Source organism: Pinus tabuliformis, chromosome J (genome assembly GCF_031772625.1).
Source record: "Pinus tabuliformis cultivar Carrire ecotype Pingquan chromosome J, CPIR1, whole genome shotgun sequence".
Taxonomy (NCBI): Eukaryota; Viridiplantae; Streptophyta; class Pinopsida; order Pinales; family Pinaceae; genus Pinus; species Pinus tabuliformis.
Window position 1 is genome coordinate 448,820,709 of NC_142295.1, and position 18,756 is coordinate 448,839,464.

The following is an 18,756-nucleotide window of genomic DNA, read 5'->3' on the forward strand; positions in this document are numbered from 1 at the left end:
CGACCTGATCATGCCTTGGTCCAACAATTCTTGCACTTGACGCTTGATTTCCTCCATTTCGACTGCTGACATTCTGTACATGCCGATATTCGGCAGAGGGGCATCATGCAATAGGTGGATCTCATGTTGGATCTCCCTCTATGGAGGTAGTACCCGCAGCTCCTGAAACAAGGCATTATAATCAACAATTAAATCCATCAATTCTTGTTTATGCTTACCATCGCAGCCTTGGAACGCGTCTACGAATTCGGCCTCCTTTTCCCTGACGACCATAAGCATGCATGCCTTGCTGGAGTTCACCAGCCGTTTCATCTGCCCAACACTTACGAGGCTAGCGTTAATTTTGTTCTGATGAGCCTGCACTATATATTCTACCCCATCCTTCATGATGTCATATTTATTCTCATGGCGGAAGAAGACAACTTTTCTATCATATAGGTAGGGGCTCCCCAATACCATGCCACAGATGTCCAGTAGTATAACATCCATCTCTACTTCATCTACCAGCTTAGAAGCAATCACAAATTTTACCTTGCACTGCTGGGTTACATTCAATTTAGCTTTATCATGTATCCATCCTAGCGGGTAAGGCTTTGGGTGCGGTTTTGTTTCTAAGCCTAGCTTCTTTACCAGAGATTCTACAATTAAATTTGCTTGGGACCCCGTATCAAACAGAGTTTCTACTTTGGTATGGTTTACTACTACTCTGATATGAAATAATTTAATCCTTTTTCTATCATTTGAAATGGACTCATCTACAGAGCTGGTGCTTCCCTGTGATTTAGAATCAATAGGAGGTGTAAAGGTACATTTTGTTCCCGCTGTTGTGACCAACGCTTCATCTCTTGAATCTGATCTAAGGTCTTGCTGTGTTACTGCCACTGTTTTCTGCTTCCCTTTTCCTCCATACTTTTTTGGGTGTTTTTTTGGGTGCTAATTCCAACAGTGATCATCATCGTGGCCTTCTTTCTTGCAATGATTGCAATAAGGCCACTCTCCCTCTTTGGCTGCTACTGTTTTCTTCTCCTTCCATTTTCATTTCGCTTTAGACTTGCCATTGGGAGGTTTGAACGGTGGCTTTCTGGACCGGTCCTCTCTTTCGTTCTTGCCCCTGTTCTCAATATGAATTGCTTTCACACTAGCTGTGTCAATAGTGGTTGGTTCAAACAACAATAATGAATGTTGAATATAACTATGCAGTGAGCCAATATACTTAGTTAGCCAATATACTTAGTTACAACTTCAGGCGTATCTAATGCAATACCAAAATTCAGTTCTTGCTTCCTAAATTCTTCTGTAAAACTCTGAACATCCTACCCTTTGCCTTGCCTTAAATATTGCCAATACATCAAAGCTTTCTGTTTGTATCCTAAGGGATAAAACTGTTCCTGTGACGCAAAAGTAAAGGCAGACCATGAGGAAAAGAGCTTACCCACATTTTTACTACTTTGCAATTTACTCTCCCACCAAACAAGAGCCGTGCTACCCAACTATAGAGAGGCCAACTGTATTTTTGCCTCATCCTCTACGATTTGCTGAATCCTACAATAAACCTCAATCTGCTTGATCCAATTGTTAAGCTTTTCTGTGTTACTTTCACCATTAAACACAAGAAGATCAAATTTAACATCTAATTTAAAAAAAGGTTTCTTAGATGCATCCTTTGGATTTCTCTGATTATGGTGGTGTGGGGAAGAAGAACCTTCACCACCAGAAGGAGAAGGAGGGGGTTCTTCTCCATCATTCCCATGTGTTGAACCTTGTCCTTCTTGATTCCTCTCTTGAGCTTTTTCTAATCTTATAACCAACTAATTGATATTTTCTGCCATTGAGTAGAAAGTCTTTCTGAAATTACGCTCCTCTTCAATATGAGCTTCCTCTTCAGCCATATTTCTTCTTTGAGGTGCACGCCCTGCCTCTGGATTGAAATATTCTAGATTCCCTTCGCCTCTTTGAAGCCTACCTCTTGTTAGCATACAAACATGCAATTCACATTTAAAAAGCCCTGCTCTGATACCACTTGATCTAGGATGTTTTCGCTTATAGATGTATAGAAAAGAATTACATATAAAATTGCAGCTTAACACATAAATGTGCACATATGAAAAGAAGAAGAAGACATACAAAAAGGCGCAAAAGAGAACACCAAGGCTTGATAACAAAGTTTGTCCAATTCGGACTACGTCTCCAGGCCCAGCTCAACAATGGGGAGGCCTTTCTTATTAAATGGCATGAATGAATAGAATTACATTCATCAATTTGTCCATAAAGAGGCTTATACTAACAATCTACCTGATGGCTATGAAATGAATGCTGGAGATGGAGTGGTGTGCAGCACCAAAGCTTCTTGCAGTTGTAGAAGGGACTGGAATTGTGTAACCATTCAAAATAGCTCAACAGATGCTCTCGACCTCTGCAAAACATCATACTGCAACCATTTAAAATTGCCTTCTCCCTATGCTCTTCCATTGATCCTCTTTTATAAAGGATTTTCGGACAAGATCCCATTAAAATAGGGCATGCTTGGTTAAAAGGAGAGGTTGGTAGAGTGGAAGGATCGACGGGCTCAACTATTCCTGAAAATGGCATGTTTATCGTTGCTTTGATAAGGCTTCAAAACCTCGAAAAACACTGCAAATCTGTCCAAAAACCATATGCCCAGACCTCAAATATTATTAAATCGGGCTTATCGTCCATATCAGGTCCACGTTGAGGTTGCGAATCTGCATTTCGTTGTGTCCTTGGCCTAGTCCTCGGGAAAGACTAATCACCGATTGCCAACATCTGCGTCGGCTGATTGCATCAGCATCCCGCAAATATATCGCCCCGGGTGTCTGTTTGAGGTTTCCCTGATCCGATTAATCACTGATCACATTGTCCATTCGTCGATATCCACATATATGTATCCATATAACCGTCTATTGCGATGGCCTTCGATCCGCTGATCCAATCTGATTGGAGATCGACGATCAGGGGTTCCACGACCCAAACCTTAAGTCCGCCCTCATGTGACCTCCGATTGCCTTTAAGGCTTTAAGACCCATTTTTAAAGGAAATTCCTCTGTTTTCTTAAGGGTTGAAGAGCCCTTATTTTTGCAATAACTTCATCATCCAGACTTGGATTGAAGTACCGTTTGCACCGTTGGAATCAAGAAGACGAGATCTACATTCTGGTCTTGAGTTGACTTTAGTCTGATCACTTTGATTTTTTTGAGTTTTTCCATGCCATTATATTTGAAGATCCACCTGGATTAGTTCTGTACTAGGGTAGGAATCAAGAGAGAATGAGGTTTATGATAGGAAGTGTTATCACTCAGAAATTACCATGGTTGTGGAGGAAAATCACTAAGGAAACCTTCATACCACTTTGGATTGAAACCTAGCCCTTCAATCTAGAGAGGGATTTCTCCTTAACTCTACTACTCAAGGTCGTTTTAATAGAAGGTCACTAATATTCTCACTCGCCTAATTTAATTTGTAACAAAATAATTTGGTTTGGAAACAAAAGAAAATAGACCATTGGGCATGGAGTCTTTGACAAAAATATATATATGCTAGTCACAGGTCACTATGAAAAACTCTAAACAAAAGGCAAGATAGATTATGATTTCTTAGTTAAATTATCATCAAGGTATAATATCATACTATATAGAATAAATATAAAAAACATAGCATTATGATTTCTGCAAATGATATTTAGGTTGAAAAACACATAAGTATTTCAAATAACATGAACTTGAGCATTCAATATGAATTCCAATTCATATAACTTTATTCAAGTACTGAAGATTAATGGTCAAAGGCATGGCTAAGGAGAAAATACACATAGTAGAAGAAACATGCGGGAAATCATTCACACATGAATCTCCGAGAAATTCACATATGAGAACTACTTCTAGCAAAATATATTTATCTTCAAAGTCAACAACAATACATAATTTTTTTTCCAAAAATTCCTAATCCTTGGTTATTTTTCATGATCATCTTTATAGAACATTACAAAACCGAAACCATGTTTCTAGGAAACTTTAATTACAACAAACTTTAATCAAATCTAAATCCCTAAAATTATGATTAAATACATGTACATATAAAAAATTTAAAATATTGTTCCTGAATCATAAAGGGATTCAAACTGTAGCTGGAGAATATGCTGAAATCAAGGAGTAAAACCACCTACTGATATTATGCAATGGAATCTGGAAGTGGTTTTGTTTTATCCCACAAAATCTTCTCTACTTTAGTTCACAAAATATGCAATGTTTCAGCCCACAAAATCTGTTGTGTTTTATCCAAAACAACAAATCACCTCATATTTTGGCACGAGACATCAAAATTGCCACTTGTAGTGTAAATCCATCCTTAGAATATGATTTTTCATGATCAAACTTCTTATCGCCACCTTCAAAACATACTTATTCTGGTTGTTGACAAATATATTAGCAATATATATCGAGAGGAAATACCACAGAGCGATGCCAAATAATCTGGAAGTGCCTACTCAAAATAGAACAAACTAGCATTGACAAATTAATTTTCAACATTATGTGAAAAACTGTCAAAACGAACTCTCACAAACTAATTGACAACGTGGTTTAGAAAATCTTACTTGAGCTGCTATGCTGCTCTCAACAAAATGTCTACATCACCAGTTTGATTTGGTTTCATCCTTTTATCTCTTCTGGCCTTGGGGCCATGCTATCTTTACCTTTTATGTTTATGCTTCTGTTGAAGCCTCGAAAATCGGGTCGACAACAAGGGGGATACCCACCCGGTCCGGACCTTGGTTGGCAGCTCCTTATCCGTTTGGTATAGCGGGTCCGACTGGGGATAATGGGACCAGTTTCCCAATCTAAGGGGTGTGTGTGTGTGTAGAGTTGGATGATGCTGATCTAGGAGTATTTAAAGCTAATTTAACTCAAACTTCTAAACTAACTCTATGCTATTGTAATCTAATGAGAAACAACACATCTAATCTACGCTAATCCGGGGTGTATTTCTTCTATTATGCGATCTAAAGAGATTTCGAACAATAACTGGTAATAAAGATCATTCAGCTATCATAAGAATAGAAATCAATTAAGATAAACCACTCTGCATAAAAAGTTAAGCAAAACAGTTGTGAACAACATATCGCATAATAAATTATTCATATATCAAACACAAATAAATGACTCCACCATACAGAAGTGCCAAATGGTAACCCACACATTCATGCATTAACATATAAACAACTAAAAACTGCATATCACTTTAAGAATATAAGCAGAAATTGGTCAAGAGATAAAAGTACCATTTATGACTGGTTCCACTCACAAGCTTCAAGCAACAACGATTTATCTCTACTTGTTCTAACATCTACTAAGAGTACAAAAGTGCAACATCAGTAGCAGACATCAAATGCAAACATTGATAAATCTCGATCCATCCATTCATCAAAAACCCCCTTCGAGGGTGCAAAAGTGCATGTTCCGAGGACAAGTTTTTTGACAAATTTCCGGACCCTTCTCCAAATGCCTGAGAAGGGTTTAAATACTGCTAACTAATTAATCTTAATTACATAAATTTAGGACACGGTTTCAAATGACCGCCCTTCTATTAAAGCAAATTTATTTCTAAAAATTGAATCTAATTTCTAACCGTTTCTGTATTTGCTCCTCAGTGCTGTAAGCAATGCAACATTCGCCTGGGAAGAGTCGGCTGGTCGTCTTCTCTTTTCATTTGAGCTACGAAAATAGAAATAACAAGAGCTGGCACCGCTTTCTGGCAGACTAGAAGATATTTTCGAAAATCTTCCTCTGGCTTGGTGTATTCACTGTGTGTATACTTGGTAATAACCCAAATTTCTCTCAAACTGATTGTGCTGTTGCTATTTCGGTTTCCGGCCTTGCGAATGACTGAATAAGTCAGGGACTTTTCTCTCTGAACAATTTTCTGTATTGAAAACTACCTCCGTTCTTTGTTCCAGGATTTTCTGGTGCGTTTTCCCTCTTTAGCGCCTTTTTCTTTTTGCTTCACCCAGTCTAAGCTTCAAGATCTTTTGTAAACATGCTGCTTTTGTGCGCCTTTGACTCTGAGTTTTGGATGGCCTATTGACATCAGTATCTGTTGAGTGATACTCTGGAATCTGTGGTCCTGTTGCATGCGGCATCCGTTTGCGAAGGCATCTCTTCTTTGTTCTCCGAGTATTGACGCTTTCCTCTTTTCCTTAGATGTTTCCTGCACATTGCTTTTTGTTAGTTGCTGTCTTACAGTTTACGCAAAGGAAAAGAGTAATGACGAAAAGATTGACATGAAAGCTTTAAGCTCTAATGAATGCATAATCATGACACCCATAATGAACTGACTCTTCGAAAAACACAACACAAATCCTTCTTGGATACTTTGGCGTACAATCATTAATTTCTTTTAAGGCGCGCACCCAATTTTGGTCTATAGACAACTTTCCTTGAATACTTTGTCGAGGAATTTTTTTGCGATGGGTGATTTCTGCGACTCGTATCACAGTATCGAGGATCGCGTCGTCAAGATGTGTCATCGCAGGAATTGATGGTCGCATTCAGCGCAGATTGCAATATCGCAGATCGCGAATCGCAAATCACGCTTAGTCATCCAATCATTGTGTGCTGCTTATGCGATGTTGCGATATGCGACGTCGCATATCGGCCGTCGGCGATTCCTTAAGTTTTTCATTTAAGAGCGCTTCACAATATATGCGATGCGATGAATTTCGCGTCACTTCTTCGCAACTTATTATGCGCATAGGAAAACATTTCACTCTCTTCTCGCGATGCGATACAGCTTTAGGGAGCTAAAATACAAAAATTTTGATAAAATGTTTTTTTGGATTTTTATTAAGGGTCCCCATTTGCTTGGTGTTATTGCTAATAGCAAACAAAGAGGGGGGTTGTTGGTGACCACAACAATGGCGATTCACTGTGAAGAACCAGTGATCTCTGCTTTTCTATTGAATTTTAACTTCCGAAGCAGAAAAAGTTTTCATATGTCTAAATTTTGTTATGGACAGATAGAGTACATTACGCCTTATCCTATCAATGATACTTTGTCTCAACCTTTTCATATTCCAATTGTTTGTTTCCTCAGGCTTAGTTCTTGTATTCATACCAGACATTACTTGGTCTTTTAAAGATAAAATAAGGTCTTCTCTGCGTGCTGGCTTTTAAAATATGCTCATTTGTCGTAGGTAGAGCCTCTGCTGCCCGCAAGCGTCCATAGCCTCGACAGGGTTACCTGTTACCCAGCAATGATCCTTTATCCTGCTTAAGGCTATTTACAAATTTTCAGAGAAAAACCCTTTTTGACACTTTTTCCTTTTTTATTCTCTAAAGAACAATGTCTTGGTTTGGTGGCCAAATTATGACACAGTCATTCACTTGATTTACACTTTTGCTGAACAAGCTGGCTCGTGATGAGACCCCTTGTCTTTTGATTGCAACAATCTTGAGTCGTTGCCCTGTTTTGGTGGACAGTATTGGCAAAGTCAGCAAGTTATAATATCTGTGATTATGATAAGCCAGCTCGTGATGAGACCTCTTATTCTTTGAGATGCAATGTTTTCTCGGATTGTTCCTCTGAATGCTGCGATTTCCTTTAGCAGGGAGGAAGTCATTGTTTTTCCTTAAGAAAGATCTGGACGACAATAATAGAGTTTGAAAACAGCATTTTTACAGAGAATATTTATTTTATTATTGATACCTTTCATTGTGCTGATATAAAACAATTTTTTACCAAAGGTTGCTTTCATCAAATTTTTGAAGTTGAAACTAGTATCATATTTAGGCTAAAGTTAACTCTACCTGTCAATAATAAAGATTAGATTTTTCAAAAAAATTTGCTACTTGTACAAGCGAAAAGCTCAAAATCTGATAGAGAATTGGTGTCTTTTTCATGAACCCTTTTAGTGACCATCTACAACTGGTTTTATTTATAAGAAAGAGAAAAACAAATAAAAACTAAAACTATCCTACAAAAATAGAAGAGTGATCTTCTATGGAAAATATATTTTAAGGATCTGTCCATTAACAGGCAAAGAATCTCTTCTACCTGCTAAATCCTGCAACACAAACGTTGATGGGCCTATGACTTCTACAATCTGAAAAGGACCAAGCCACATTTTCTGAAATTTCGTATGTTTGCCCTTTTCTTCATGAGCCTTATCCCATTTCAAAACTAAATCTCCCATCTGAAAATTCTTTCTGGTCATTATGCTTGAGTCAAAAGAGGATTTTATCAGCGCTTGGTGATGAGCATGGGTTTTCTTAGCTTGTTCTCGTCGTTCTTCTAATTTAATTATTTCCATTTGTCTTAGTTGTATGGAGGAGGTAGATACCTCATCGATGTGTTGTACTAAAGACAAAGAGGGGATGACTAAGTGAGTTGGAAGAACCACTTCTTTCCCATAAACTAAATTAAAGGGAGAAGTGCCGATTGAAGCTTTCTTCGTTATTCTATCTGCCCATAAAGCATTTACTAACGCTTTGTGCCAATTCTTTTGGTTTTGGTCGACTGTTCTTTTAATAATCCTGATCAGGTTTTTGTTTGTTGATTCAGCCAATCCATTACCTTGCGGATAGTAGTTGGCCGAATATTTCAGTTTGAACCCTCTTTTAAGTGCAAACTCAGTCATTGTATTTCCAGAAAAGTATGAGGCATTATCAAACATTAAGGCCGTTGGCAATCCAAACCTAGTGATTATAAATTGATCTATGAATTCAATAATGTTTTCAGAATTAGCTGTCTTGAGAGGAACTGCTTCTACCCATTTAGTAAAATAATCTGTTGCCGTGAGGATGTACCTATGCTGCTTAGAAGAGTGAGGAACGATCTCACCTATTATGTCCAAGCCCCACTGACTGAATGGTTGCTCGATGTTTACCGGCTGTAGTGGCATGGACGGTTTCTTTTATTTCCCTGCAGCAGTCTGGCAGACTTGGCATTTCCTCACGTAACTGTGTGAGTCTTTGAACAGCGTGGGCCAATAATATCCTACAAGTAAGATTTTATGTGCAGTAGCATCTCCAGCATAGTGTCCGCCCGCTGGTCCATCGTGGAGTTCCTGCAAAACCTTTTCGGCTTCAGTTTTCTCAAGACACCTAAGAAGCATAGAATCATAATTCCTTTTAAACAGAACATCATTTATGAGATGTTATTGTTTAGCTTTCAATCTCAGAGCTCTTTTCTTGGTGTGATCCAGGTGTGATGGAGCATACCCGTTCTTAAGATAATAAATGGTGTCAACATATAATGATTCTGCATCGTTTAGGCTTACCTCATACATATGTACCTCTTTAGATGAACTCTCAGGAATTTGCGATGCTCCAGCCAACATTTTGCAGAAGCCTTGACCTCTTATAATGTTTTCTGGTTTGATCTCAAGATCGTATTCTTGTAAAGCGGTGATCCAATTTGCTCTTTTTTCGCCCACATCCTTCTGTATTAGAAGGTTTCTTACCGCTGGAAACGGTACTATGACCTTAGTATGGGCTTTAAGTAAGAAAGGTCTGAAATATTTGATCGCTTTGAAAACAACATATGCCTGTTTCTCCACGTCTGAATAGTTGAGTTCAGCACCTTGTAAATTCGAGCTAAAAAATGCGATTGGAGCTTCCGCTTTCTCTTGATTTGCTTGAGTTAGAATCGCGGCATAAGATTTCTCTGAGGCAAATGTGTATAAGATAAAAGATTCTGAAAAATTTGGGGTTGCTAAAGATGGAGCGTTAATGATAGCTTGTTTGATCAAGTTGAATGCTTCATGCTCATCTTGACCCCATTTAAAATTTGAATTCTTTTTAATCATATTTTGCAAAGGAGAAACAATACGTGAAAAATCTGGGACAAATCTCTTCACAAAATTGATTTGACCAAGGAAAGATTGCATGGCTTTTTTGTTATGAGGCATGGATATTTCAGAAATTTCTTTGATTCTGTCAGGTTCAATGTGAATACCAGATTTTGACACTATGAATCCTAGAAGTTTTCCTTCACTTAATGCGAAAAAAGATTTCTTTGGGTTAAGTGAAATCCCATACCTTAAACATCGTTGAAAGATTTGTTTCAAGTCTTTGAGATGGTCGCTTCGCTTCTTGGAGTACACTGTTATATCATCCAGGTAAATCACTACAGATTTATTGACTAAACCTTTGAATGCGATGTACATGGCTCTCTGAAATGTAGCGCCGGCATTGATCAAACCAAATGGCATCTTCCGATATGCGTATGTGCCCCATTTAGTTCGGAATGTGGTTTTTAACTGATCATCGGGATGTACCAGCACTTGATTGTATCCTGAAAATCCATCCAAAAAAGACATTAATTCTGAGCCTGCTACTGCCTGTAATATCTGCTCCATAGGTGGGAGGGGAAAATTGTCTTTTTGACAGGCTTTGTTGAGATTCCGAAAATCGATACAGATTCTAATATCTCCGTTTTTCTTTCTAACGGGTACCATATTGGAAACCCATTTGGAATGTCTGACGGGGAAAATTATTCTGGCTCTCAATAACTTATTTAGCTCAGTTTTTATCTGATTTTCTAAATTGGGGTGGATTTTTCTGAGTTTCTGTTGGACAGGTTTTTCATTGTCAATCATAGGGATAGTATGTTGAATGATAGAAGTGTCGTATGTCTTCAGCTCATCGTAATTCTAGGCAAAAACGTTTTTGTATTGTCTCAAAAGACGGATATACGCTAATTTTTCTTCAGGGGCTAGGCTGTGGCCTAGATTAACGTTTTGTGGTTTATCATCGGTTCCTAGGTTTACTAATTCGTAGTTCAGAGTCGAACTGTAGAGCTTAGAATTGGTAGACCTTTTAAACCGACTTTTCAAATCATATAAGTCTTCTAACTTAGCCACCGATTTAGGTATAGCATTATCAGTGCTATTTTGTTGTATTTGTTGATCATGATGGTCTTCGTCAATTATTTGATTGGAGTAGGATCCTTCAGAAGTGAGGAAATTTACTATGTCAGGATCGTCATTGAATACTCTCCAGTTTGTAATGTTGTCAGGGATGGACGGTCTAAAGATTAATTCTATTGAGAATCTATCTGGACTAAAATCTTCGGAGGGAATAAGTCTAGAGGCTACGTTAGCTAACAGGTCTGCGCTCTCATTTTGGAGTCTTGGGATTGACGAAATATTGAATGCTATGAAATGTGCAGTCAGATCTTGTACTAAAGATTGATAGTGCTTCAAATGACCTGATAGGCAATGTATGGTGTTATGTACCTGTTTGACGACAATCTCAGAGTCTCCGAAGACTTGAAGGTACTTAACGTTCAACCCGATTGCTTTGTATAGGCCTTGCACCAAGGCCTCGTATTCCACTGTATTGTTTGTGCAATCGAATTCAAGTCTGCACGTAAGCATGGTCTTATTTCCGTCTGGGCTAATCAGAACGCATCCTGCTCCTGCTCCCTCGTTAGATTTAGAGCCATCAAAATATAATTTCCAAAACAAAGATGTATTTACAGGGTTATCTAAAAAATTAACACACTTTGAATTATCAGTTTGGGAAAAATTTTCGACTTGGGATAAAACTAAATTTTCTAAGTAAGGTGAGGTATGAGCATTGAAATTGCCGAGGAAAGAATCTACCGAGTAATTGCCTATGATACTGCTGTTGTATGCTATTGCTTCATTTTCTCCCTCCAATTTCGTTACTATGTACTTCTGGTGTAACTCTCGTTCAACCTTTATTTGATTCGGTTTACCATTGTAGGGTAACCACATGTGCGACCAGTCAGTTGAGAAGTATCCATGGAGTTTTTCGGACCAATCCCTGCTAAGAATCAAGCCATAGAATTATGAGATATCATCTACTAGAATGTCAATAACCTGACATACCTTCGGGTTAGACGACAATCTTATGGTCACTTGATTAAGTTCACCAATCACTTCGACTTGGGATCGATCAAGCTGAACTATGCGCATTGAGGATTTTTGTGGTTGAACATTCAACTTGGCACATATTGATCTGGGTAAAATATTCGTTGAAGCACCAGAATCTACCAAACAATTGTGCATGTTTTTATTGAAAATTTCATAAGTGAGAAGAAAAGGGGGAGTGTGAGACCTTGATCTTCCTCCAATCAAGGCGATGTCATTTGGGTCAACCTTATTGATCGTGTTGGTTGGAGGTCTTCCCATGTTGTGGGAAGCTACAACTGTAGGCAAAGATGTAGTAGGCACAACATGTAATTCTTTCATCATTATCTTCTGTTGATGTTTCAATTTTCTCAACTCATAAAGAGTGATATTAGCCCTAGTCTTTTTCATGTCATCAATAATATTGTACTCCATTTCATCCGACACAATCAGTGTTCTTGATGGAGGTGTTTGATCTGATTGGACTTGTTGTGGGGAAAAATGCCTATGCAGGACGATCCTATCCACCTAAGGTGTGACAGTGCCTTAGCAACAAATAGAAACAGCTATTCTAGTATTCTTCCTTTATGAATTAAGAATGAAGAGAGATGGATGGACTAACCAGTGTCTTCCGTTTGTCCCTCGATCCGGTTTCTCTTCTCTTTGAGAGTTCCCAGCTACTTGCCTTCTCGCTCGCCCAGCTTCAACAGGTTCCTGCAAGATCACAAGAAGGGAACACTACACAAAGACATAGATTCATATTCATAACTAGTTCAGGATTAGAAATAAACCAAATACACTAATGCAATCATACATAAAAGACACATCAGCATATAGGAGAAACCAAGATAGCTTTATTGATGAATAACAAGGTTCAAGAGGAGATACAACCAAGAGAGTTCCAATCCAGCATCTCCTTCCCAGCAAATGAAATTCCTATCTTCACCTCCCTTCAAAGCATTAAGCACCCAATGATTCCAATCTCAAACCAACAACAATTCTTTGCAATAACAAAATTCCAGCCTCTTGAACCTCTGGGTGAGAGATCCATATATAGATGTAAGCAGAGAGGATGAGTCAGCTTATGTTTTGACTTGTGGCTTCTCTCTGTCAGTTCTTGCTTCCACTTGGAGGTTGAGAGCCTCTTACTCATCACTAGTCGAATTCATTGAGGCAAGTGTCATTGGAGAAGATTCTGGAAGCTTCCAGGGTCTTTCCACCTCGTTGAATGAGCTTGCCATTTGTCATTTCCCGCTCAGCGCACCCTGATAGTGCTTCTACCTGCGTTGTAGTGCACCTAGCCAGTGTAGTCTCTGCATTTCAACGCAGGCAGCTAGTGGAGCCTCTGAATTGATCCTGAATTGACTGTTTCTGAGTGGTTTTTGGTGGAGAACTTCTGGGAGAAGCTGTCATTGGTTGACCTTGTTCCTTTAGGAGCTGTAACAACATCTTTAGGGACTTTGGATCCCTTGAATTATGGACATTTCATGCTTATAGCTGTAAGGCACAAAAATGTCTATAACAGGACTGGGCTAGATTGAGTTGCTTTGGTGGTCGTTTTCTTTGTTGCGACTTTATCTTTTGCTGCAGGGCTTGCGCCCTTCTGCTTAGGGGTAGCTTGGGGAGGATTAAGTTGATTTTTGCTTCGTGTGCTAACCGGAAATGCTTCTTGATCTTCTTCTTGCGGGAGGATGAAATCCCACATTCCTTGTAGTTCCACAACTTCTTCGTCATCGGTCTGCCCTTCAGTGGTATTTTCTTCTTCTTCCTCTTCTTCGGATTCGACGTTTGAGATAGCGTTGGGTGGTTTCACATCCATTGAAGGATTTCTTTTAAAAGCTCTATAGGGCTTTTTTGAAGAAGTTTCTGCTACTTGTTTTTTTATGTCAATCATCTCATTGGACATGGTTTTTAACACTTTTTGTAATCCTTCCAAATCGAAAGGGTCTTTCGTTTGTTTCTTCTTGGGGTCTTCCTTGAAGGAGGCTTTCTTAGATTTGCGTTCCTCTATCGCAGATCTTTTTTCCAGGGCTACTACGCGTTTCTCTACTGCTATCGCCTCTGTCAAGTTTTCAACTAAGGTTGTCTTATTTGCCCTATCCACGAAGATTGCCAAGTTTGATGGTAAGGCCGTAATATACCATTCACATCTCACTTCTTCGCTGGGTTGGGAAGCAACGGGAATTTTGTTGAGGATTTTATTGAACTGTAAATTGAAATCTTTGATGGGTTCTCTAGCCTCGGCTTTAAGATTGGATAGGTCATTGATTAACGTCTCCGTTGATCTGTCATCACCAAACTTGGTAAGGAATTGACTTTGAAAAATGTCCCAACTTGTGATAGACCCGGAAGGTAATGAAAAGTACCATGACCTGGCTGTTCCTTGCATTGTATAGGGAAAAAGCCGGATGACAGCATCCTCGTTGGTAACTCCGTTGAGATTAATAGAAAGCATGAAATTATTAATATGCTCTTCAGCTAGCATGCCTGCTTCTGGATTGAATTTGGGTAGCCATTTCTCAGGATGGGCCGGTATTTGGCTCAGGGGTGGAGGCATTAAAACTGCCCCAGGATTGTTCCATGGAGACTGGGCCATCGTTGAGCTGCTAGTAAATGAAAGTGCAGAGGATGATCCCCGATGCTGGGAAGATGAAGATATTATGATCTTTGATGATTGAAGAGGAGGGGTTGTGGAAGATGGATGAGTGGTTTGGAATGAAGATGTGGGTGGCTGACTTCGCGGTGAGGGAGTTGAAATGGACGACGTAGATGAAAGAGTCTCACTGTCAGACTCTGGTGGTGTTTTCCTTGCTCTTTTCCTGGTGGGGAGAGGGAATTCAGTTGGCTGGATGCCAAATTTTTCACTCTTTAATCTGGTCAGGGGATGAGCAAGATTGTACTGCGAAGTCACGCTGCTTTGAGATTTATCAGACCTCTGAGTAAAAATAGAAAATCCTTGGAGTTTGCGAATCAGAGTTTGAACTTCAGGGGGTTCAATGGTAAATTGGTCTGAAATATTAGGGTATGTAGCAGCGGTTGATACTCGAGCGACTTCTGACTCTGGATTTAAACGTATTGGGGAAGTCGGGGGAGTTGACGAGGGCGATTTACTCTCAGAATGGTATTTAGATTTTGATTTAGGTGCCATTCATAGTTTGGGCCCTCCTTCTAGCGCCAAATATGTTGAAGCCCCGAAAATCGGGTCGACAACAAGGGGGATACCCACCCGGTCCGGACCTTGGTTGGCAGCTCCTTATCCGTTTGGTATAGCGGGTCTAACTGGGGATAATGGGACCAGTTTCCCAATCTAAGGGGTGTGTGTGTGTGTAGAGTTGGATGATGCTGATCTAGGAGTATTTAAAGCTAATTTAACTCAAACTTCTAAACTAACTCTATGCTATTGTAATGTAATGAGAAACAACACATCTAATCTACGCTAATCCGGGGTGTATTTCTTCTATTATGCGATCTAAAGAGATTTCGAACAATAACTGGTAATAAAGATCATTCAGCTATCATAAGAATAGAAATCAATTAAGATAAACCACTCTGCATAAAAAGTTAAGCAAAATAGTTGTGAACAGCATATCGCATAATAAGTTATTCATATTTCAAACACAAATAAATGACTCCACCGTACAGAAGTGCCAAATGGTAACCCACACATTCATGCATTAACATATAAACAACTGAAAACTGCATATCACTTTAAGAATATAAGCAGAAATTGGTCAAGAGATAAAAGTACCATTTATGACTGGTTCCACTCGTAAGCTTCAAGCAACAACGATTTATCTCTACTTGTTCTAACATCTACTAAGAGTAAAAAAGTGCAACATCAGTAGCAGACATCAAATGCAAACCTTGATAAATCTCGATCCATCCATTCATTAAAAACCCCCTCCGAGGGTGCAAAAGTGCATGTTCTGAGGACAAGTTTTTTGACAAATTTCCGGACCCTTCTCCAAATGCCTGAGAAGGGTTTAAATACTGCTAACTAATTAATCTTAATTACATAAATTTAGGACATGGTTTCAAATGACCGCCCTTCTACTAAAGCAAATTTATTTCTAAAAATTGAATCTAATTTCTAACCGTTTCTGTATTTGCTCCTCAGTGCTGTAAGCAATGCAACATTCGCCTGGGAAGAGTCGGCTGGTCGTCTTCTCTTTTCGTTTGAGCTACGAAAATAGAAATAACAAGAGCTGGCACCGCTTTCTGGCAGACTAGAAGATATTTTCGAAAATCTTCCTCTGGCTTGGTGTATTCACTGTGTGTATACTTGGTAATAACCCAAATTTCTCTCAAACTGATTGTGCTGTTGCTATTTCGGTTTCCGGCCTTGCGAATGACTGAATAAGTTAGGGACTTTGCTCTCTGAACAATTTTCTGTATTGAAAACTGCCTCCGTTCTTTGTTCCAGGCTTTTCTGGTGCGTTTTCCCTCTTTAGCGCCTTTTTCTTTTTGCTTTACCCAGTCTAAGCTTCAGGATCTTTTGTAAACATGCTGCTTTTGTGCGCCTTTGACTCTGAGTTTTGGATGGCCTATTGACATCAGTATCTGTTGAGTGATACTCTGGAATCTGTGGTCCTATTGCATGCGGCATCCGTTTGCGAAGGCATCTCTTCTCTGTTCTCCGAGTATTGACGCTTTCCTCTTTTCCTTAGATGTTTCCTGCACACTGCTTTATGTTAGTTGCTGTCTTACAATTTACGCAAAGGAAAAGAGTAATGACGAAAAGATTGACATGAAAGCTTTAAGCTCTAATGAATGCATAATCATGACACCCATAATGAACTGACTCTTCGAAAAACACAACACAAATCCTTCTTGGATACTTTGGCGTACAATCATTAATTTCTTTTAAGGCGCGCGCCCAATTTTGGTCTATAGACAGCTTTCCTTGAATACTGTGTCGAGGAAATTTTTTGCGATGGGTGATTTCTGCAACTCGTATCGCAGTATCGAGGATCGTGTCGTCAAGATGTGTCATCACAGGAATTGATGGTTGCATTCATCGCAGATCGCGAATCGCAAATCGTGCTTAGTCATCCAATCATTGTGTGCTGCTTATGCGATGTTGCGATATGCGACGTCGCATATCGGCCGTCGGTGATTCCTTAAGTTTTTCATTTAAGAGCGCTTCACAATATATGCGATGCGATGAATTTCGCGTCACTTCTTCGCAGCTTATTATGCGCATAGGAAAACATTTCACTCTCTTCTCGCGATGCGATACAGCTTTAGGGAGCTAAAATACAAAAATTTTGGTAAAATGTTTTTTTGGATTTTTATTAAGGGTCCCCATTTGCTTGGTGTTATTGCTAATAGCAAACAAAGAGGGGGGTTGTTGGTGACCACAATAGCTTCTTGGAACTTGAAGGCTACTCCTTGTTTATCAACAAATCTTTCTGGGGTGTGTCATCTAGTTCAATGACATGGTTTGCTAAAGCAAGGTTTTTTTCAACTTAAATTTAAGGTTGAGCTTGTTTATAAGCCTGGTATGTGGCTTTCTGACCCCATATATTTCAGCTAGAGTGGGCTCATTTACAAACTCCCTTTCCTTTGTTTTAGGCTAACCCTCCCCTGTTCCACTAGATTGTTTCTCTGTAGCTTCTACATGTTCTTATAACATCTTAGGAGATGGATATTGAGGAGGAGATAAGGTTTTTTCTTCCACAACCCATTTACCCTTTCTTGTGTAAACCCTTTTTAACTCAAGAAATGGAACAAAGGTTTCTGTTTCTCTGCTCATGGAGGTCTTCATTTTTCTTCTAGTTTGGACTGAAGAGGTTCCTTGTTCTAGAATCTCAGAGGTCAGAACAAGATTCTTTAGTTTTGTTTTCTTACCACTGTTTTTAGGCTTGGGGGAAACCAAATCTATAAACTCTCCCTAGAAAAAAAAATGTTCCCATGTTCGACCTATCTTCTTCAAATGATAGATAATTAATATCTTGATCAAGGATTTATGAAAAACAGAGTGGGAAGGTGACTTTGGCCTAGTCCTAATCTTAGCATATATTTTTCTTAGACTCATTAATAAAAATATGGCATATTCGTACGCACTTACCTAGAAATGTGTGCAATAAACTTAAAATGGTACATACCCATTCTGTGGTAATGGCCTTTGCAGGTGAAATACCTCTGAATGACATTCAGGGTCTCATTCCAATAACTTTTGAGCCATGACCTCTGAACACCTAATTTCCATGGTTTATCTTTATGTTCATATTTGAGAAAAAAATGGAATACCAATACCTGCCGAGGTTCAATTCTTAAACCATCGATCCCCATCAACCGGAAGGCATGTTGCCTATGTAATTGTTTCCTCTGTAACTAGGAAAGAAATGTCAGCGACACTAACATTTTTTCCGACAAACCCTTATGCAAAATCTTGAGCCAATCCATTATGATAACCATCACACTTGAAACAAAACTCCTCCTAGCCTGCTCATCAAAATTGTTCTCGGAGTTCCAGGATGGCTTAGAGGATTTAAGGGCCTTCTGTCTCTCCCCTACTTAAATGACTGCCCTTCCCCATGATTGCTAACAATATGCAAACAAAATTGTGGAGAACGAGAAAATGATGGCATTGATCTTTGGAAAATGACAAAGGTGAAGTGCATGAACCTTCTTTTGTGTTGTGAAGAAATCGATTTGTCGACTATTCAGTTGGAATGATAATGAATTATTTATCTTATGCCTTAAATATCACATTTGTATCTCACTTGTAACAAATTGATAATGGTTAGATGATGTAACTTAGGAGAAAATCATATCAACTGTCAGCCCAATACCCCACACCAATCACTAAATCATGTCGTTGACGTTTTCTTTATCAATGCCAATTGTCTTTGGATAATAGGATG